The 20,058-nt window shown below is 40.6% G+C and overlaps 1 protein-coding gene across 6 annotated transcripts in view; it reads right to left on the reverse strand.

Annotated features, from left to right (window-relative positions):
* The window catches only part of csde1 (cold shock domain containing E1, RNA-binding), a 68,855-nt gene extending 62,928 nt beyond the window's left edge, over positions 1-5,927 (reverse strand). For all 6 annotated transcript variants that reach the window (XM_039749404.1, XM_039749402.1, XM_039749401.1 and 3 more), the window contains exon 1: positions 5,835-5,927. The gene's annotated coding sequence lies outside the window, so the exon portion shown is untranslated. The remainder of the gene's footprint in view (positions 1-5,834) is intronic.
* Positions 5,928-20,058: the final 14,131 nt, after the last annotated feature.

The raw sequence follows: 20,058 nt of genomic DNA on the forward strand, positions 1-20,058 counted from the left end.
TAAGTACACGAATAACCCAAGTCAACTGGTGCCTCTAAATACAGAGAACCAGAAATTCTGTTCCAGAATTCCACTACTATTGAGCTGCTCACCCTGAAATGTAGAGACAGTCCAGCAATTATGTGCTGATGCCTCAACTCTGCCGACAGTACTTGTGATCTTATTCTTTTCATCAATAACCAGAGCTCTTCACCCAAAGTGTGGGAATGTAAATCAAAGGGTTTGTCTACGAACTTCACCCATCACTTCAACACCATAGTCCAGTGGATTCACAAAACTTCCACCAATGCTCAGATTCGTTGATCAATCTCATGCTCACCTCTTCCCTGATTTGTAGATTAGGCCATAAGGTACTTGTATTTGATCTTACATCAAAGGCTATTTTCTCTCTCACCTGCTACTCTCCTGTAGCTGTGACCAATATTCTGGCTCAGGACCCCTTCAAAATGAATGCAACAAAAAATAACTGACTAGAAAAAAAAGAGCATAATTAAGATCCAAGAATTACAACCGGCTCCTCTGCTGGGGTTCCCATGTTAGAAGCTTATTTATTTATGAACACTGACTCACTTGGAAATAAAGCTGCTTTGGTTAACAGCATTAATACAGAGTCACAATCTGATCTCTGCTTGCTTAATGAAGCCTGGCCTAGTAAACCTGAAACTATTTGTTTAGTTGACACAGTAGCAATAATTTAATGCACTTCATAAACAAACAAAAAAATATTGATCGAAGAGGTGTGAAACTAGATAACACTTCCTATGATCTAGGAGATTTTACATCCTTTCAGATGTTAATATTAGACATTAAAACAGAACCCAGTACATTCATACTAATTTAAATATCATGTTCTCTTTTTGAGACTGTAATTGGCAGCTTTTTTTATCTGACTGGCTTATAAATTTAAACACATCGTCACAAAGATATGAAAACAGCTGCCTTTAGCAAATGTTTTACTCGCCTGCTAAACTTGGTAAAGTTTTGCCTGGTTATTAAAGACCCAACAGCTTATCGTAATAAAATGCTGGGTCTAATTATTAAACACAGAGCAAAGATTCAAAGCATTACTCTACTTGATGAAATTCTCTGATTACTTCATTTGACCTGTTTTTGTCCTTTTACCAATAAAGTCACAAAACAAAAAAAGTGTTATAAACAGATTGAGTGTACATTAAATTTTTCAGATATTGCAAGAAATCCAAACTTGGTCCTTGAAAAACAATATGAACAATTTTCATTGACTTTCACGGACTTAAAGATGCCTTAAAAAAGTAGCCCCCTTTAAAACAAACATGAGTAAAGAACAAAGAACTCAAACTGGTATAACAGCAGCATGCACGTTCTTCAATTAGAAAGATGAAAACTAGAGAACAGATGGGGAGCAACAGTGCTCCAGGCCTTCAGAACTCCTTGGACAGATAGTGTTGAAAAAAATAAAACAAGCCATTATTTCTGGCTAGCTCTACATACTACTTCAGATTAACACTGACAACAAATCTTTGTATGTTTTAGAACAGTTGCTACTTTGAAAAAAAGGGAAATAAAAACTGCCATACAACATCCCTACAAATATTAGCAACACATCTATCTATCTAGATCTCTCTATATTATATACATACATGTCCAGATCTAATTATGCAGATCCAGAAAGTCTGGATGACTGATTTATGGGGGGACGATTCCAGTTCGGCGAGAAGACGATTCTTCATGTCGTCAGATCACATACTTCTCGATGGTCCGTGACTTTTCGGGCGATTTTCTATGTAATAAACTTAATATTTCACTGATCACTTCTACCACTTTCTTTTATGTGGAACTGCTCCCTGGACACTTTTTACACATTTTTACTATTTTACTATTTGTGAATTTCCCCTTGGGATTAATAAAGTATCTATCTATCTATTTAATAAGTTATAGCGTAATGAACATTGCATAATTAGATCTGGACACCCTATATATTATATATATATAAAATCCAATGTGTCTATCTGTATGTCTGTCCAACTTTCATGAGAGAACTACTTAATGGATTTAGATCAGGTTTTTTTCTATAATTTGCTTGAACATTCCAGTTGATTTTGAAACTTCTCTCATCGTGTTAAGTATCACAGTTTACTCATTGTTTTTTTGCACAAATCAGAGAGACACTGTGGGCCGAGGGGAAGGGGCCCTCCTCACTCATGCGCCAGCCTCCACTTGAGTCACTCCACTTCTTGCCACGTGTTGGAGCATACCTTGCCTCCATTTAGTTAGCGATACCTGTTTGTTCAGTACACATTATCATCTACAGTTATTAAAGAGTAACATTTGACGTTTTTGAAAGAGAGAGAGAGAAAAATCAGAGCTATGTGTGTTTTAGAGGGTAGCTGCTGATTGGTGGAGGTATCACGGCCACGTGCTTTTCTTCCCAAGCGGGGGACATACTCCTGTCAGAGCTGAACACGATCAAATACAGTGCCAACGTTTGACGTTGGAGCGTACCTACCTTCCACTTGGCCCTGGGGGACAACTAGTACTGTATATTAACAATTTTATCATTAAAAAAGCCAATGTATAAGACAACAAGGTCATCTGCAAATGAATTTCTAGTGTCAAATCCCATGTCCCAAGTTGCACACAACTTCAGCAATTTTCAATTTGTAACAAAATTTAAATTCTAAAATGAAACATACTACCTGACCCGTCATAACAATCCTAACCAAAGTATTAAAAGATTCCACAACTTTGTTAGCACCCATTTTTAAATTATTGTTGACTCATACAGTTTTTAAAAGTACTAAAGGTGCCATTTACTGTATCTGTTTTGAGAGATGTTCTATGAAAAAGTTAGATACACTACGTATTTACAATTTACTTGACAGGTTTTTGCATTGGTTACAGCCCAAAAAGCATCACTGTAAATGATATTTCCAAATCTTTTGATGAAGTAAAAGCCACAGATACATTTTGAAATTGAAATGCAACCTGGTGCCGATGAACACTATTATGTTAAACAGACTTAAGAATTACTTTGGCATATCAGATACCCTCCATGCATAGATTACTTCAAGTTTATCAAACCAATTTGAGAATGTACACAAACGTCATAATATCAGATATGGTGTCCCTGCAGGGCTCAGCACTTTTAGTGTTAAGGCGGTCACAAACTGCAACTTTTCAAGCGATTTTCAGTCACAGCCTTCATTCACATAAACTTAGCAAGTTAACACAGTTCATGGTGCACTCCCGTGAAGCCAATCACCTAATGTGACATTGCATGCACCATCATCAGCCTGGATTCTGACTCCACAATATATTTCCTTTGGTGGCTTCAGTACTGGCATGGAATCATCATGAGGAACTGGCCTCATCGCTGAATGTCCAGGTACTAAATTTTATGTTTTGACTTAACAGTCATGCTAAAGTAGCAGTCATGAAAATGATATTGGGGCTCACATTGACTCACGGGAATTGCAAATCACATTGATTATTGACTTCCCTGCTGGGACTAGCCAGCTGGGTACAGTTCTCAAACAGCTATTGTGGCAATTTTTAGGAGCCTAAACTGATCGCCAATTCTGCAGCCGAAATAAAGATGGCGGGTTTTTTACATTAGTTGTGTAAGCAACTTTCGCTGTGTCACCAAGCTGAATTCCCCACAAATGTGGCAAAAATTGTCTGGTTTGTTTGTACAAGCATACGTTTCGCATTGACAAAAGCATGAGTTTAAAAATAAAAAGGCCTTCACTGTCAGACAGCTGAGATGCTACTGAAACTTGGGAGTGAAAAGGCTGGGTTTAGCTCACTAATATGATTACCCTCTGTCTCCTTTGATATTCTACTTACTTGCCTCAAAAATAATTTAAACCAGTAACTTGCATTATTTCAATAATGGATGAAGCTGTATTCTTTTACCATTGGCTTATCTGGTTAAGACAATGGTTTGAACCACCAGACGCAGCATATTTGTGTAAAAGCTATTTACATATATTTGGTTGACATCTTTATTAAATTCAGATTACAACATCTGAGACACCATTGGTTACATTTGTTTTGTTTTACCAATAGTATCTTGCTCATGGTCACACAGTGGCAGGATCTTAACCACCACGTCACACTACCTGCAAACCATTTAAACATATACTTTCTTCTGAGTAATAAACAGGCATCTTTATAACCTTCAACATATAAACCCCTGACTATTTTGAAGGAATCAGGGTAAAAAATACTGAACAAAAAAAAAAAAAAAGTGTAGCATGTGTAACAATGTGCGCTTGATTTCTGGGTCATTTCCAACTCAACTAACGTTAAGGACGAAAAACATTTCTTCTGCATCTCAAAATATATTTTGAATAATACTCGAGTAATGCTTACATTACACAACGGTAACGTATTAGAAAAAAATTAAAAACAGCGCATTGTGGAGGAAAAATCTCAATTTCGGAGATTAATTCTTCACATTTAAATATATAAACTACACAAATGTTGGGGTTGTTTCCACGTCAACTAACGTTAAATTTATGAGGAAGGCTTCCCATTTCACAGCTCAAAACCCAAAACGGCGTTCAATAAATCCGGTATCTCGTGGAAACGGTTTGTGGTGTAGAAATTCCAATTTGAGAAACAGACTCAGCGCACCAAAGTCTTTTTTGGAGAGGAAGGGAATTTGGTGCAGACCAGCATTACTTAAACTGTAAAAGAATGTCGCAGATTAAACTATTGCGACTTGTGTAGCTCTGCATACATCACTGAACCTAACGGTATGACAGTTCTGGGAAGAAAAACTCCTGGTAATAGGATTTAGAAAGTCGTTGTGCCTTTTGCTAATTTTCAGTGATCGTACTTATTTATATTCTAATAAAAATAATGAAATCTGTGTAGGTTTAGACTAAGGTAACTATAGTTAGAAAACAACTTATTCGTGTTACGACACGAAGACTAGGCGTTACTACAATAGTATCTGCAGTGGAAAGGGAAAACCACCTTCCCCTTCGTGTGAATACAAAATGAAGCAAGCACGGTGTTTACACAGACGTTTTCGCTGTCGAAGGACTTGTTTTCTATTTTGTCAGACCGCCCGTGTCTATTTATATACGCGTTAAGGAAACCCTGCAACCCAAGAAGAAAGGACTTCGTGCAACCGCCTGGCCTCGGCTGGGATTTGAAGTCCTAATTTGAGCGGCTGATTGGCACAAAAACGAACTGCGGAAAGAACCGGAACTCCAATTCCCGGCATGCTCCACCCAACGTACCAAACAATAGCGCATGCTTCGCGGAGAACGGGCTCACATCCGCTATGGAATCCCGCCTGTAAGAAAAGTTCATTGGCCAACACGACATTTCCTTTGACTGAATCTAAGGAAAATATTGGACTGTCAGCACGCCAATTTAATTCCTCTTTAAAGTTAGACGCAGACAACAGAAACATAAATACAAACTCCAATTGGAACGGACAAAAACAAGGACGAAATGCGCGCGTGCCGTGGCTCTAATCAATATAGACAATAATCCAGAAGCACGATGAATACCGTGCTGTTTCACAACAAAGATCCCCCCTAATCACACATTAAATATTACTTCGTAGCTGTCCCTGCAGCAACGCAGGCCTCCCATAAAACAACTCACAGCCAGACGAAAGCCAAGTAGAGGCCGTGATTAACTGCGAACAAATCTGGCTCATGACACAACGACTTCACCTCCTCCCCGCCCTAAAAGGAGGGGTGAGAGATTAAACGTATTACCTTAGTAAACAACTCGGACACAGTCTCGCACGAACCTTTAATTGCCAACATATCCTAACGGAAAAAACACAGAGCGCGTATTACAATAAAAACCATAAAGGGCGTCAAACTCACCCCAACAGCTTTCAGCACTGTCTCCAGCGCCGCCATGAGCAGCACGGCACATTACGTAGGGAGAATACTGGTCGCTCTCGCGAGATCTCCCAGCAGCTCCCGCGACAGCACGGAACACGAGCGTCATTTTCTTAAAGGGACACAGTCTTTGTTAAAAAGCGGCACTCAAAAGGTTTACAGTATTTACATGAGCGAAGTAAGATTATGAAATCTTGTTAAACTACAGAGAAAGAATTACTTAATATATGTATGATTGGAAGTTAATGCAAACAAAATTACACAGTGGGCATGGCCATAAAACCATAAGGAGCATAAAATTAAAATGTAATAAAAACACTCGAATGCAGTAAACGATAGACATGAATTGGGGCTCGGAAAGACAGCCTCAAGAAGAATGGATAATGAATATAATCGATTGAAACTTATGTCTCCATGGAGTCTCCAGTCAGAGAGTTACATGGACATGCAGATGGACATTCATTGAAAGCAAAAGAGGACAGGTGGGTCTGAAGCTTCCATTTCCACATTAAAACTATGTGGGAAGTGAGTTTCAGAGAGTAAACTAAGGCAGTGAACATCAGGAGCAATATAGTGATGCTGCGGAGTATTAAACTGTCAATGACGTCTTAAGCACAGCCATCTTCTTTTAAGCAAAAGAAGATTAAGAGGTGACATGATTGAAGTGTTTAAAATTATGAAGGGAATTAGTACAGTGGATCGAGACTTATATTTTAAAATGAGCTCATCAAGAACACGGGGACACAGTTGGAAACTTGTTAAGGGTAAATTTCGCACAAACATTAGGAAGTTTTTCTTTACACAAAGAACGATAGACACTTGGAATAAGCTACCAAGTAGTGTGGTAGACAGTAAGACGTTAGGGACTTTCAAAACTCGACTTGATGTTTTCTTGGAGGAAGCAAGTGGATAAAGGACTGGCGAGCTTTGTTGGGCTGAATGGCCTGTTCTCGTCTAGATTGTTCTAATTCTAATTCTAATCCGCAGTGTGTCTGTCCGTAGAGAATATCGACCACGTCGAGAGGTTTACTTACCTCAGCAGTGACATTCATGTATCTGGTGACTCTTCCTATGAAGTCAGTAGGCAGATTGGGAGATGATGGAGGCCATGAAGTCGCTGGAAAGGGATATGTGTTGTTCCCGATATCTCAGCAGAACTATGAAGGTCCAAGTCTTTAGAGTCCTGGTGCTTCCTGTTTTGCTATATGGTTGCAAGACATGGATGCTATCCAGTGACCTGAGATAAGGACTGGACTCCTTCTGTACTGTGTCTCTTTGGAGAATCCTTGAGTATCACCGATTTGTTTTGTGTCGAATGAGCGGTTGCTCACAGAGCCCTGAATGAGGCACATTACCTGCATTGTGAGGGAGCATCAGTTACAGCACTACGGCCATGTAGCACAATTCCCTGAGGGTGATCTGGCTCGCAGGATTCTCATTGATGAGGACCCGAGTGGCTGGACCAGGCCAAGGAGACGCCCACGTAACACCTGGCTGTGCCAGATAGATGGTCACTTCCGGAGGGTGGGACTAGACCGTGTGTCTGTATGGGGTTTTGCCAACAAGGATCCTGAGCTGTTTCATCGTGTGGTGGGTGCAGCAACATTCTCTACCAGTGTATGCTCCCGAACCTGACCTGACCTGACCAGCAAAAATACAGTCGCACACTTTAATATTTCATTAGACCACCTTTAGCTTTCATTACAGTGCACATTCATTATGACATTGTTCTGAAGACCTTGTGCAACACTTATTTTCATTCAGATGTGCATTCATTTTTCTCCAAGATTTTGGAAAAGTCAAGCCACTCCGTAATTTCTCTGCCACATCCCAAAGACTATTAATGCAACTTTTTGTCCTGGCTCCTGTCCCTGACATCACATCCTCTGCATTCTACAGGGGAGACACTGAGCTCTGCTCCACGTGTACCGCTGCCAGTCAGTCAGCTCCTTCCGGCTCGAGCACCCTGTCCTCCCACCACTGCCAGTCCGTCAGCTCCTCACGGCTCCTTGGTCGCTTGTTCAGCCCCCTCCTGAGTGCTGGCCATGCACACTCCCTGGGGCTCCATACCCGTCTGTCTGCTTCCTTCCCTCGCACTGGTTATCTTTCACACCCCCACCTCTCTTCTTCTCCCTTTAACCTCCCCTTTCTTTTCTTTTAGCTCATTTCTTCCCTCCCTCTCGACCCTGTGCTCCGCTTTTTAAATGTGTGGCTGTCCGATTCCGCATTGCCCATGGGAATAGCTCTCGCCATGCTACCACACTCCTTCCTGAAGATCCGAGTCTGGCAATTATTTATTCAGAATGCCAATCAGCCACGGACCTCAATTTACCACATGGTCCAAACAAGAGAAAATATCCAGTGAGTGGCAGTTGTCTGGGTGAAAATGCCTCGTTGATGCCAGAGGTCAGAGGAGAATGGCCAGACTGGTGTGAGCTGATAGAAAGGCAACAGGAAGTCAAGTAATAACTCGTTACAACCGAGGTATGCAGAAGAGCATCTCTGCACACACAACACGTCAAACCTTAAAGCAGGAGGGCTACAGAAGCAGGAGACCACGGCAGGTGCCACTCCTGTCAGCTAACAATAGGCAAGTGAGGCTACAATTCACCCTGGCTCACCAAAATTGGACAACAGAAGATTGGAATAACGTCACCTGGTCTGATGAGTCTCGATTTCTGCTGCAACATTTGGATAGTAGGGTCAAAATTTGGCGCCAACAACATGAAAGCAGGGATCCATCCTGCCTTGTATCAATAGTTCAGGCTGGTGGTGATGGTGTAATGGAGTGGGGGATATTTTCTTGGCACACTTTGGGCCCCTTAGAACCAACTGAGCATTGTTTAAATGCCACAGCTTACCTGAGTACCGTTGCTGACCATGTCCATCATTTTATGACCACATTATCGGATGGTTACTTCTAGCAGGATAACCCACCAAGTCACAAAGCTCAAATCATCTCAGACTGGTTTCTTGAACATGAAGAAGAGTTCACTGTACCCAAATGGCCTCCACAGTCACCAGATCTCAATCCAGTAGAGCAACTTTGGGATGTGGTGGAACAGGAGATTTGCATTATGGATGTACAGCCGACAAATCTGCAGTAACTGTGTGATGCTGTCATGTCTATAAGGGCCAAAATCCCGGAGGAACGTTTCCAGCACCTTGTTATATCTATGACACAAAGAATTACGGTAGTACTGAAGGCAAAAGGGGGTCCAACCCAGTACTAGCAAGGTGTACCTAAGAAAGTGGATGGTGAGTGTATATTTCCTCTCTATATCCATGCTCAGGGTGTGTGACCAAAAAGGTAGAACAGTTCAATATTGTGCTGTATTTGGCCTTAGGAATATCCCCTTTAAGGGTCCAGCAATAGTCTGCAAGCATACTGGGACCCCACTTGCCTTGGTATCGCTTTCCATTTCAGAAATGTCCTGATGAAACCGTTCACCATGCTCATCACTGACGGCTCTGAGATTTCCAAGAGAAGTGTCCATTGATTTTTCCTAATTCCTTCAATAACATCAAAGGGTAAAAGAAAGATTAACTAATTACATGAGATGAATTATTATCACCGATTGTGAATCTGGTTGGAACAAAAAGCTACAGCCACAGTGGGTCCCCAAGGACTGACTTTAGGGACCACTGGACTAGAGAGTTCTAAGCACCAGAGTCCCAACAAATACTCAAAATGCCCACTAGATGGGGGGAAACTGTCAAACTCTGACTTATCAGAAAAAGGGCAAACGTTGAATTTTCTTATATATCTATCTCTATTATAAAAAAAAATCCTGGAGAGAAACACAAGGGCGTCGAGACGTGATCTTCACGTTAAGATTACGGAAGACATTTAAAAGAAACCGCGAGATGGCCACAGAGCGTCTCGCCGGGGACCTTAAAAAAGAGACTTTTTGCCAAAGGACTGACCCAGGACTGTCTCACGATGACGTGGAACATGAGATTCTTGCAAGACACACCATACTTACAATCAATATCAAATAAGCCAAGAGGCAGGAAAACATTCAGTCGTCTAAAGGATTTGAGCACACACAGATCCAGGGCTCTCAGCGCATATAAAGCGTATAAGGACAGTACATTATAAATGAAATGTCGACATCTAAGCGAAGAAGAAAGCAGCGCGGAGAAAAGAGACTCAAAAGCGTTAGAAAGAAAAATGAGCAAAAAAGAATAATCGAGGTGCAAATTCAGAAAATAAGGAAAGTAATTATCAGCCCAGAACAAGTGGAATTGAAAAAAAAGCACGTCCAGTCCAGCTCAGAATTAAAAGACAAAGCAGAACTTTGTCGCTAAATGTTGGCGCTAAACACATGCAGAGCAGGTTAGAGATTATGAAAGCAGTGACATTAAAAAGGCTAAAAAAAAAAGCTGGAGCGATACACATGTGGAGAAAGTTAAAGTATATGAAAGTAGGAAAATTAGAAAATATAAAAAAAGAAAGTAAAGATCGCAGTAGCGCAAACAAACAAACTGCCTCATTTAACTATGCACCAGTCTAACTTTGGTTTTGCACAATAATCACTACACTATTGCACCTTAACACTTAATTCTACTTTATTCACATAATTTTACTTATTTATTATGTTCTACTATACTGTTATCTTTCAATCTATGACTTTTTGTTAATCTAACTGATATTCTTCTAACTTTGCACAGTTTTTGATAAGCGGATCAGGATGCATTTCACTGCGTGTTGTCCTGTATAACTATGCATGTGACAAATAAAGAATCTTGAGAATTTCAAAAACGGAGTTTACCGCACATGCATTTATTGGTTACTTTGTAAAAAAAATGACTAACTGCTGATGATGAAGATCGTTTTGTCTGTGCTGAAATTCCAAACAGAGAAACCTATCCTGAATTATAGTACAAAGTCATTAAACACACGTCTCACTGACCTCATTTAAAAGATTCAGCATATTGGGACTAGCAAGATTACAAATATTGTTTTTACAGAAGTTCTGAAATAAAAGTGAAACTAATGAGATAGCAACAATTCAAAGAAAAAAAAAATCTTAAAAGTGTGTATCCGGAAAACCAAACATGAAGGTTTCGCGAGCGAAGTGAGCAGGGGGCGAAGCCCCCTAGTATATTATATATTTATGTGTGGAAGTGTGTGTATCTGTTTGGCCCGGAAGTGAGAGGTGGAGTCAGGGTAAGGGTTCCACCTCCAAGGTTGGCTAAGCGAAACCTCTAAAGAAAGAGTCACTTACTTAGCCGCTAATACAGAAGTGAGGCAAGCACACTGGCAAAACGGTATCCCTTTTACTTTTTCTCCCACCACTAATACAAAAAAACCTCTGAAGAAAGACAGTCACTTAGCCTCTAAAACACAAGCAAGTCGGCAAAACAAAACCTCCTAGGAGAGGGATGCCCAGAGTAGTTCCTTTCAATTACTTGACATCTCTGCATTTCAATTTTTATTCTAACAATTTCAATAGTTACTAGGACCCCATGCAGTTTACAGCATGGGCTTACATGGCTAGTAATAAATAAAAAGGATTAATTTTTACAAAAAACTCTGTTAAACAAAAATATGCCCAGAGGAGCACAAAGGTGTAGAAGACAATATCTTCAAAATAGGCAAAGTACACGATGAATGGTAGAAAAAAACTGAGCAAAAGAGGTCAAACATTCAGTAATCATCAAAAGAGCAATGAACCCTAAAGAGTTCCCCAAGCACTTAGTGCATAAAGTGAACAACAAGGCACTGTGGGTTTTTTTTTTCCCCAGGCTTCATACGGTAGAGCTGAGTCTTCAGGACTCACCCACAACACACACACAGAACATAGTAGCAGATAACATAAAAATAAAGAAACCACGTGATAGTAATAAAATATAGACATTTGAACCCCAGTTTTTGACGACTCTGGCAGAAAAGTAATAGGAACAGTGGCGTAGCTATAGTTCGTGTCGCTCGGGGTGGGGCAGTGCTTCAATTTTCCGCTCTCCAACATATCAGAAAATATTAACCTATTTAAATATTTATTTTGCATTGATTTATTCATACAGTGCAACAGGAAAGTATTCTCAGCGCATCACTTTTTCCACATTTTGTTATGTTACATCCTTATTCCAAAATGGATTAAATTCTTTTTTTTCCTCAGAATTCTACACACAACACCCCATAATGACAACGTGAAAAAAGTTTACTTGAGGTTTTTGCAAATTTATTAAAAATAAAAAAACTGAGAAATCCCATGTACATAAGTATTCACAGCCTTTGCTCAATACTTTGTCGATGCACCTTTGGCAGCAATTTCAGCCTTTTTGAATATGATGCCACAAGCTTGGCACACCTATCCTTGGCCAGTTTCGCCCATTCCTCTTTGCAGCACCTCTCAAGCTCCATCAGGTTGGATGGGAAGCGTCGGTGCACAGCCATTTTAAGATCTCTCCAGAGATGTTCAATCGGATTCAAGTCTGGGCTCTGGCTGGGCCAGTCAAGGACATTCACAGAGTTGTCCTGAAGCCACTCCTTTGATATCTGGGCTGTGTGCTTAGGGTCGTTGTCCTGCTGAAAGATGAACCGTCACCCCAGTCTGAGGTCAAGAGCGCTCTGAGCAGGTTTTCATCCAGGATGTCTCTGTACATTGCTGTAATCATCTTTCCCTTTATCCTGACTAGTCTCCCAGTTCCTGCCACTGAAAAACATCCCCACAGCATGATGCTACCACCACCATGCTTCACTGTAGGGATGGTATTGGCCTGGTGATAAGCGGTGCCTGGTTTCCTCCAAACGTGATGCCTGGCGTTCACACCAAAGAGTTCAATCTTTGTCTCATCAGACCAGAGAAATTTGTTTCTCATGGTCTGAGAGTCCTTCAGGTGCCTTTTGGCAAACTCCAGGCGGGCTGCCATGTGCCTTTTACTAAGGAGTGGCTTCCTTTTGGCCACTCTACCATACAGGCCTGATTGGTGGATTGCTGCAGAGATGGTTTTCCTTCTGAAAGGTTCTTCTCTCTCCACAGAGGACCTCTGGAGCTCTGACAGAGTGACCATCGGGTTCTTGGTCACCTCTCTGACTAAGGCTCTTCTCCCCCAATCGCTCAGTTTTGATGGCCGGCCAGCTCTAGGAAGAGTCCTGGTGGTTTTGAACTTCTTCCACTTACGGATGATGGAGGCCACTGTGCTCATTGGGACCTTCAAAGCAGCAGAAATTTTTCTGTAACCTTCCCCAGATTTGTGCCTCGAGACAATCCTGTCTTGAAGGTCTACAGACAATTCCTTTGACTTCATGCTTGGTTTGTGCTCTGACATGAACTGTCAACTGTGGGACCTTCTATAGACAGGTGTGTGCCTTTCCAAATCATGTCACATCAACTGAATTAACCACAGGTGGACTCCAATGAAGCTGCAGAAACATCTCAAGGATGATCAGGGGAAACAGGATGCACCTGAGCTCAATTTGGAGCTTCATGGCAAAGGCTGTGAATACTTATGTACATGTGCTTTCTCAATTTTTTTTATTTCGAATAAATTTGCAAAAAAATCAAGTAAACTTTTTTCACGTTGTCATTATGGGGTGTTGTGTGTAGAATTCTGAGGAAAAAAATGAATTTCCATTTTGGAATAAGGCTGTAACATAACAAAATGTGGAAAAAGTCATGCATTGTGAATACTTTCGGGATGCACTGTATATAGAGAAACAGCAATAATTTTTCCACATATAATTAACTAAATCAACTAGAAAAGAATATCGTATAAACGCACGGATAAGCCGTGTTCTGATTATTAGTTTAATATAATTGCGCGGCAAAAACCAGAACCAGCGTAGTATACAAGTGATAGGGGGGAATGTTTTCTGCACAGAGCAAGAATGCTTTCAGATTAATAAGAAAACGAAATTATAAATTGTAAATTAGTTGTTTATCTTCCTAGAAATTATTATCGGTGTAATGTTTATGTTTATTTTTGTTATTGCCTCATAAATTTCAACTTTTTCATTCATGAGTGATATTTTTCTGAACGCTGCTGCTTACACACAAATTGTACTGAGCCTTGTGGCCAACAATGCCGGCCCCAAAAATGTGCCGCCCCCTCCTCTCGCCCCTAACTACGCCACTGAGAAGGAAGCCAGTGTCATGGAGTCAGCTGACAACGTAAAGAGGTGTCTGGGTTTGATCCAAGTTGTAAGTGTATGAGAGGGGATTCAGACATCTTGAAGCCTGCTGATACTTTCTTGTAGATTGCTAAATATAGAGAACATTACACTGATCTAAGTCACAAGTAATGCAAGTGTGAAAAACAACCTCTGTAGCTAAAGCAGATCGCTACATTTGTTACATAAACTACTGAAATATACTGTGTGTCGATTATAACTGAGATAAGAGATTCCAAAAATTGGTGCTGCAAACAACATATCAAATGCTAATACAGGGAATAATTAGTACTAGTACAACCCAATAAGGTCTTCTAAATTGCAATATTAAGGCAAGACAAAAAAAAGGTCAATAAACAAGCAGTGATTTTGTAGCGTCTTTTACAGTATAAGCGCAATAATTCAACTTCTGAAGAAAAGCAGATTTTGAGACGTGTATGGCATTAAAGGAGAAGTTTGGTATTTCCCAAGTCAAAGCTATTTCTTCACGCACATGGTACACAGCATATGCATTTGTCATGTGAATTTTCTTTTTCCAAAAGTGCAGCACATTCTGTAAATTAAAGAACTATCTATCCTAATGTGGTGCTTCAAAATGAAGGCTACGGGGCACTGAGGAAAAATTTTTAAATTTACCAAATACGTCCACTTTTCAAGCCAAGACAGTTGTCGAGTATGCACAAAAAAAAAAGGCACGAAATGCGTGTACGTAATATGAAAACATATTCTCGCTTTGCCATTATGGGTTATCGAGTGTTAATTGATGAGCAAAAATGGCAACTGAATCCATTTCCAATTAAACCTACAACACAGTAAAGTTTGCAGAAAATGAAGGAGTCTGAATACTTCATGAATCCACCGTATTGATGGAGATGCAACCACATGATTGGAACAGCAGACAGTGGGGTAACAAGCATGTCACTCTGGCCAAGTCATCACTGAGTGTACACTTGGCATCTGCCATCACAACTCCAGGTGGAAAAGAATAAGGAGAATTAGGAGAAAGGATATTTAAGACCGGAGTCAGTGCGCAGTTCTTTACACAGAGACAGAGAAAGAGAAGAGAGAGAGAGAGAGAGTCATGAAGTTGGTATGGAAACCTTGATAACTACATTTCTGAGGACCTGCTCAGAGGACGGGTCAAATAAACGCTGGGAACATGTGGCAGCCATGATGCATGCACGTACACGTTCTGAGCGTGAAGTACAAAGAGCCCTTATGGACCACAAATTGGTACAGCTAAGCTATTAGATTACCAAACAAGCAGCAAACTGACTGAATGGTCTCGTCTCATTTGTCAAAGTTCTTGTATTTTTAATCATAAGCTCTGTTTTCAGGAGAAAGATTTCTGAAATATCCAATGATGCACTTAGTAAGGGCTCATTTATACTTCACGCTCAGAACGTGTACGTGTATCATTACTGCCACACTTTCCCAGCGTTCATTTGACGCGTCCTCTGAGCAGGTCCTCACAAATTAACCTGACACATGCGCGAGTTGCAGTACCAGGGGACACAGTGTGATAAAAGTCGGAACGTGACGTCAGAGTCTCTGTTTATTATATACACGCGACAGAAAACCGCTTTGCAGATCCTCCGGGATCGATGTGCGCAATTCAATGTTTGATGAATGGTTCGATGTGGTGAAGCAAAATGCCAAAATACAAATGCATTTGTGGTGCATTTATAGTCAAGCATCGCATTTTCCCCATCGTAATGACACAATACATTTTCAAAGTCTCACATACCATCTTCTGTGCAGTCTTTATTATTTTTGCACTTTCACAACAGCATCAGAATGTACGTCAGTATATTTGAGCCGCAGAGAAAAAAAAATAAGGACGTGGTGAAAGTGTATTTTGTGATTGAAGTGGAAATTTCGGCTTTAATCTTGAAATGTCCACTCTAACCTCGGAGTTTATTTTATCATTAGACTACCGTAAACGTCATCTTAAAACCAACCCAGCTGTTAATCACTACCTGCTTCTGGGGCTTCCCCCTGACCTGACAGCAGCAATTGCCACACAGAACACATTACATTTATGATATTCCAACTCTCTGCACATTTAGAATCCTTAGATTTATACTTGATATCATTTTCAGGATGAAATGCATTATTTAAAGTATGTATGTTACATTTTACAGATAAGTCGTTAACGTCATTTAAATAATGAATACTGATTATAACTGCACATGAGGGTGACACGGTGGCAGAGCGGTAGCGCTGCTGTCTCGCAGGGAGTCACATCCCTGGTGTTCCCTGCCTGTAGTTTGCATGTTTTCCTGGTGGGTTTCCACAGTGTGCTCCGGTGTCCTTCCAAAGACATGAAGTTTTGGGGATTTGGTGATGGTAAAATGACCCTAGTGTATGTGTGTGCTTGTGTTTACCTTGCGATGAGCTGATGCCCCGTTCAAGGATGTTGTTTCTTTCTCTCGCCCAATGCTAGCTGGAATGGGTGCGTCCCTGGATTGATGGATGTAATCATTAAACATGCTTTTCAAAGATATTGTGGCAAGGTGTCCTAGGAATTTAATGGGTGTTTCAGGCAATTCACAACACGTTTTCTCACCGTGATGATAACTCGCACTGCCACCTGGTGGAATATTCCAGATTCACGTAAAGTGCACGCTCAAGTATTAACAGCAAAATGCTTGCGTAGCGGTAGCGTCCGCTGGAGCTTGTGTTGCATGGCGTGAAGTATAAACCTGGCCTTAGGCATGTTATTAGTGATGTTACCTGGGGTTATTGGGTGTTTCAGGTTTTTCAAATATCAGATACCCACTCCCAGGCTTTCCAGGAAGGAGTGATCAGCTCCCAGCTTGTGCCCGAGATGTTTGTGTCCATGGGTTCCTCGTCTTGATCCACAGCCGCCTCTTGGCCTTTTCTGCTCTGTTCCTGATGGCTTTCTTATTCTGCATGCCCATGATGCCTAGGAGACTAGATCTTGCACAAGGATCAAGTTGTAAAGCCTCTGCAGCACTCCTCCACCATGTCTCCATACTTGGCTTGTTTCCTCTCATTTGCCTTTTCCATCCTTTTCTCCCAGGAAACTGTTAGCTCCAGCATGACTACCAGCTTCTTTGATTCTACAAAAAAGCACAATGTCTGGCCTGAGCATAGTCACTTTAGATGTTTTCTGGAAAGCTAAGCTACTTCCCCATCAGCGAGTCATGTGCTGTTCCAGGGAGTTCTACTGTTGCTTTTGGTTAAGGAGCTGGCTTCTCTGCCACCTGGACAAACAAGATAAATCATGGTGCTGATTGAAGGTGCTTTGATTTATCTTTGGCACTGTTGATTATTTCTATGATTGTCCTCAAAATCACTTTGTGTTACCACCAACAGCAACCTTCATTCTGTGCTTCATGGCAACAGTGGAGTACGTTCTCCAAAGTTCCTTTTCTGTGGTACAAAGAGACATGCTGGCGAATCAACCTTGATCCAACAGAAGATGTTAGATGGACTTGGGAGCAGACCATACATTTTACTGGACAAGTAATTTGATGTGGAAAGGCTGAGCCTGACACAGCTCATTACAAGAGATCTTTTGTTCCAATGCCTGCACTTATAAGTTTATTTTGGCATTGGATTTTCATGAGAAAGTTAATATATAAATAAATTGTTTAACATTCTAATGTTGACTTCAGTGCTTGTGTGAAACATTCTTGATAGGCCCAATCTAGACTTCCCATAAAGTAAACCCACCAGGAAAATATCCACACACAAAGAAACAGATTTCAATGAACACCAACCTAACAGCAAGTGTAGTAAAACACTTCCAGAGTCTTTTTCTTTCCGCACGGACATGGATCCCTCACAGTCAAGTCACCTCTTCACTGCTATTGACCAAAATGGACATATTCTAGGAGTCTGTGCAGGTTTGCTACCTAATTAAAACATTAGAAAAAAATTAATGAACACATGCCAACAAAGCTCACCAGTCCTATCCACTTAATTCTTCCAAAATGGCATCAAGTCCGAATGTCTACCACATTACTTGGTCACATATTCCGTCTGTCTACGGCTCTCTGTGTGAAGAAAAACTTCCTAATGTTTGTACAAAATTTACCCTTAACAATTTTCCGACCATGTCCCAGTGTTGCTCAACTAATTTTACAGTCAGTCTCGATCCACTGGATTTTCCTTGGGTCAAAAGTTTATATACACCAAGTGGACCCTCTCTATAAACAGTATGAATGACTCCAGGAATTGATGCAATTACCATATACTGTAGACTCGTATGTAAGTCAGGTCTTAAAACCCGGAAAATCGACCATAAAATCAGACCCCGACTTAAACGCCCTTTCAAAAATGTGACTTTTTTTGTTTTTTTTTGATACATCTTCTTGCTTCCTCCAATCTCGCACCAGTTTCTCAGACAAAGTTTGTTGCAGCAGCGCAGTTACCAATTTCCTTTGCTACTTTAACGACACTTTAATTTCAAATGAGCTTCATATTTTCTTCTGATCGAACACTCCATTGTAGATAAGGGATGCTATAACAATAAAGGTGTACGAGGGTGTGAGATACAAAAAACACAAAACAGTGCAAACGTTGTTTCGGGATAGTTTGGGTATTACCGTGCAGTCACGTAGGCACAATACATAGAAATCAAAGGCTGTGTGCTCCGAGGTTACTCTCTCAGGTGGGCATTAGCATATCATAATCTCTTGGACCAATAGCGTGAGTTTTCCGCATTCGATTTATTCGTATTTGTATCTTTGCAACAGCATCAAAATGCAAAGAATTCTTAACATCTTTCTTCCCTCAATTCACAACACAGCAAAACCAGACATTGTTTTCTCACTGTGGTTATTTCTCACACTGCCACCTAGTGGAATCCTCCAGATTTGGTTACAGTACATGCACAAGGACAGTCAGTAAACTGTTTGTGTAGCAGCAGCGTCTTCAAGCTCACACATCGCACAGCATTATGTATATCCATGGCCTAAGAGGGCACAAATTGATTCCCGGGGTGAACAAAGTTTGTTTTGAATCCCAAGGATGAACAAAATTTGTTTTGAATAACTAAGGAACTGGTGAAAGAGTTATAGGCTTCAGGAAGAAAAGATACATCATCCATTATTAAGAGAGCACTTCAGGTTCATGGTCTGAAGGGCTGTCAACCAAGGAAGGAACCAATATTTGAAAATTGACATACGAGGGGGTACCCAAAAATAATCGGAATCTGGACCTGGTGCACAATCTCGACTTACTTGCAAATTTTGCTTCTAGGTGTAGCATACTTACAGTATTCTGTGCCAGTCTGCCAAGTGGTGTTGCTCTGTATAGTTTGTACACCATTCCATGTTGGTTTTTCTTGGTGCTTATTAAGCATGTTCTGTGATTTTTGTGATGGTTGATCATAAAGAATAGTGAGTCTGTGTTAAATTTTGCCTTCTCTTAGGGAAAACAGCTGCTGAAACTGTAGTGATGCTTGAAACTGCTTTTAAAGAGGAAGTTTTAATTAAAACGCAGGTCTACGTTTGGTTTTCACGTTTCAGACGAGGGGAAATGTTACTTGAAGACCAACCAAGTTCTGGCCGATCTTCCACAATTAGGAATGACGAAAACCTTGAAAAAGTTCGCAATGCAATTTATGAAGACCGTCGTCGGACTATTGAAGAGATTTCTGAATTGACTTGTGTGTCTTGGAGTTCTTACCATCTTCCCTGATCTTTCCTCCGTATGACTTTTTCTTGTTCCCACATATGAAAAAACTCAAAGGAAAGCATTTTTAAACCGTGTAGAAAGTCAAAGAAAAGTCACTGCAGGCCTTGGACAACATTCCTCAGTTCCAAAAATGTTTCCACCAGTGGGAAAAACCATTGGGATAAGTGCATTCATTCACATGTAGAGTAAGTACTCTGAAGGTGTAAGTAAGTAAAAATTATTAAAACAATTTTTTTTTTCAATTCCGGTTAATTTTGGATACCCCCTCGTACAAAAGCTAGAGTACAGTTTTCAGTAGCTCAACAGGAAAAGACATTTGTAGGAGCACTCTGCGGTCAGACGGAACAAAATTTGAATTGTTTAGCCATAATGATGTGTATGTAAAAAATGAACTTTATTTCTCCCCAGTGGAAAATC

Source organism: Polypterus senegalus, chromosome 3 (genome assembly GCF_016835505.1).
Source record: "Polypterus senegalus isolate Bchr_013 chromosome 3, ASM1683550v1, whole genome shotgun sequence".
In the NCBI taxonomy this organism is placed as follows: domain Eukaryota; kingdom Metazoa; phylum Chordata; class Cladistia; order Polypteriformes; family Polypteridae; genus Polypterus; species Polypterus senegalus.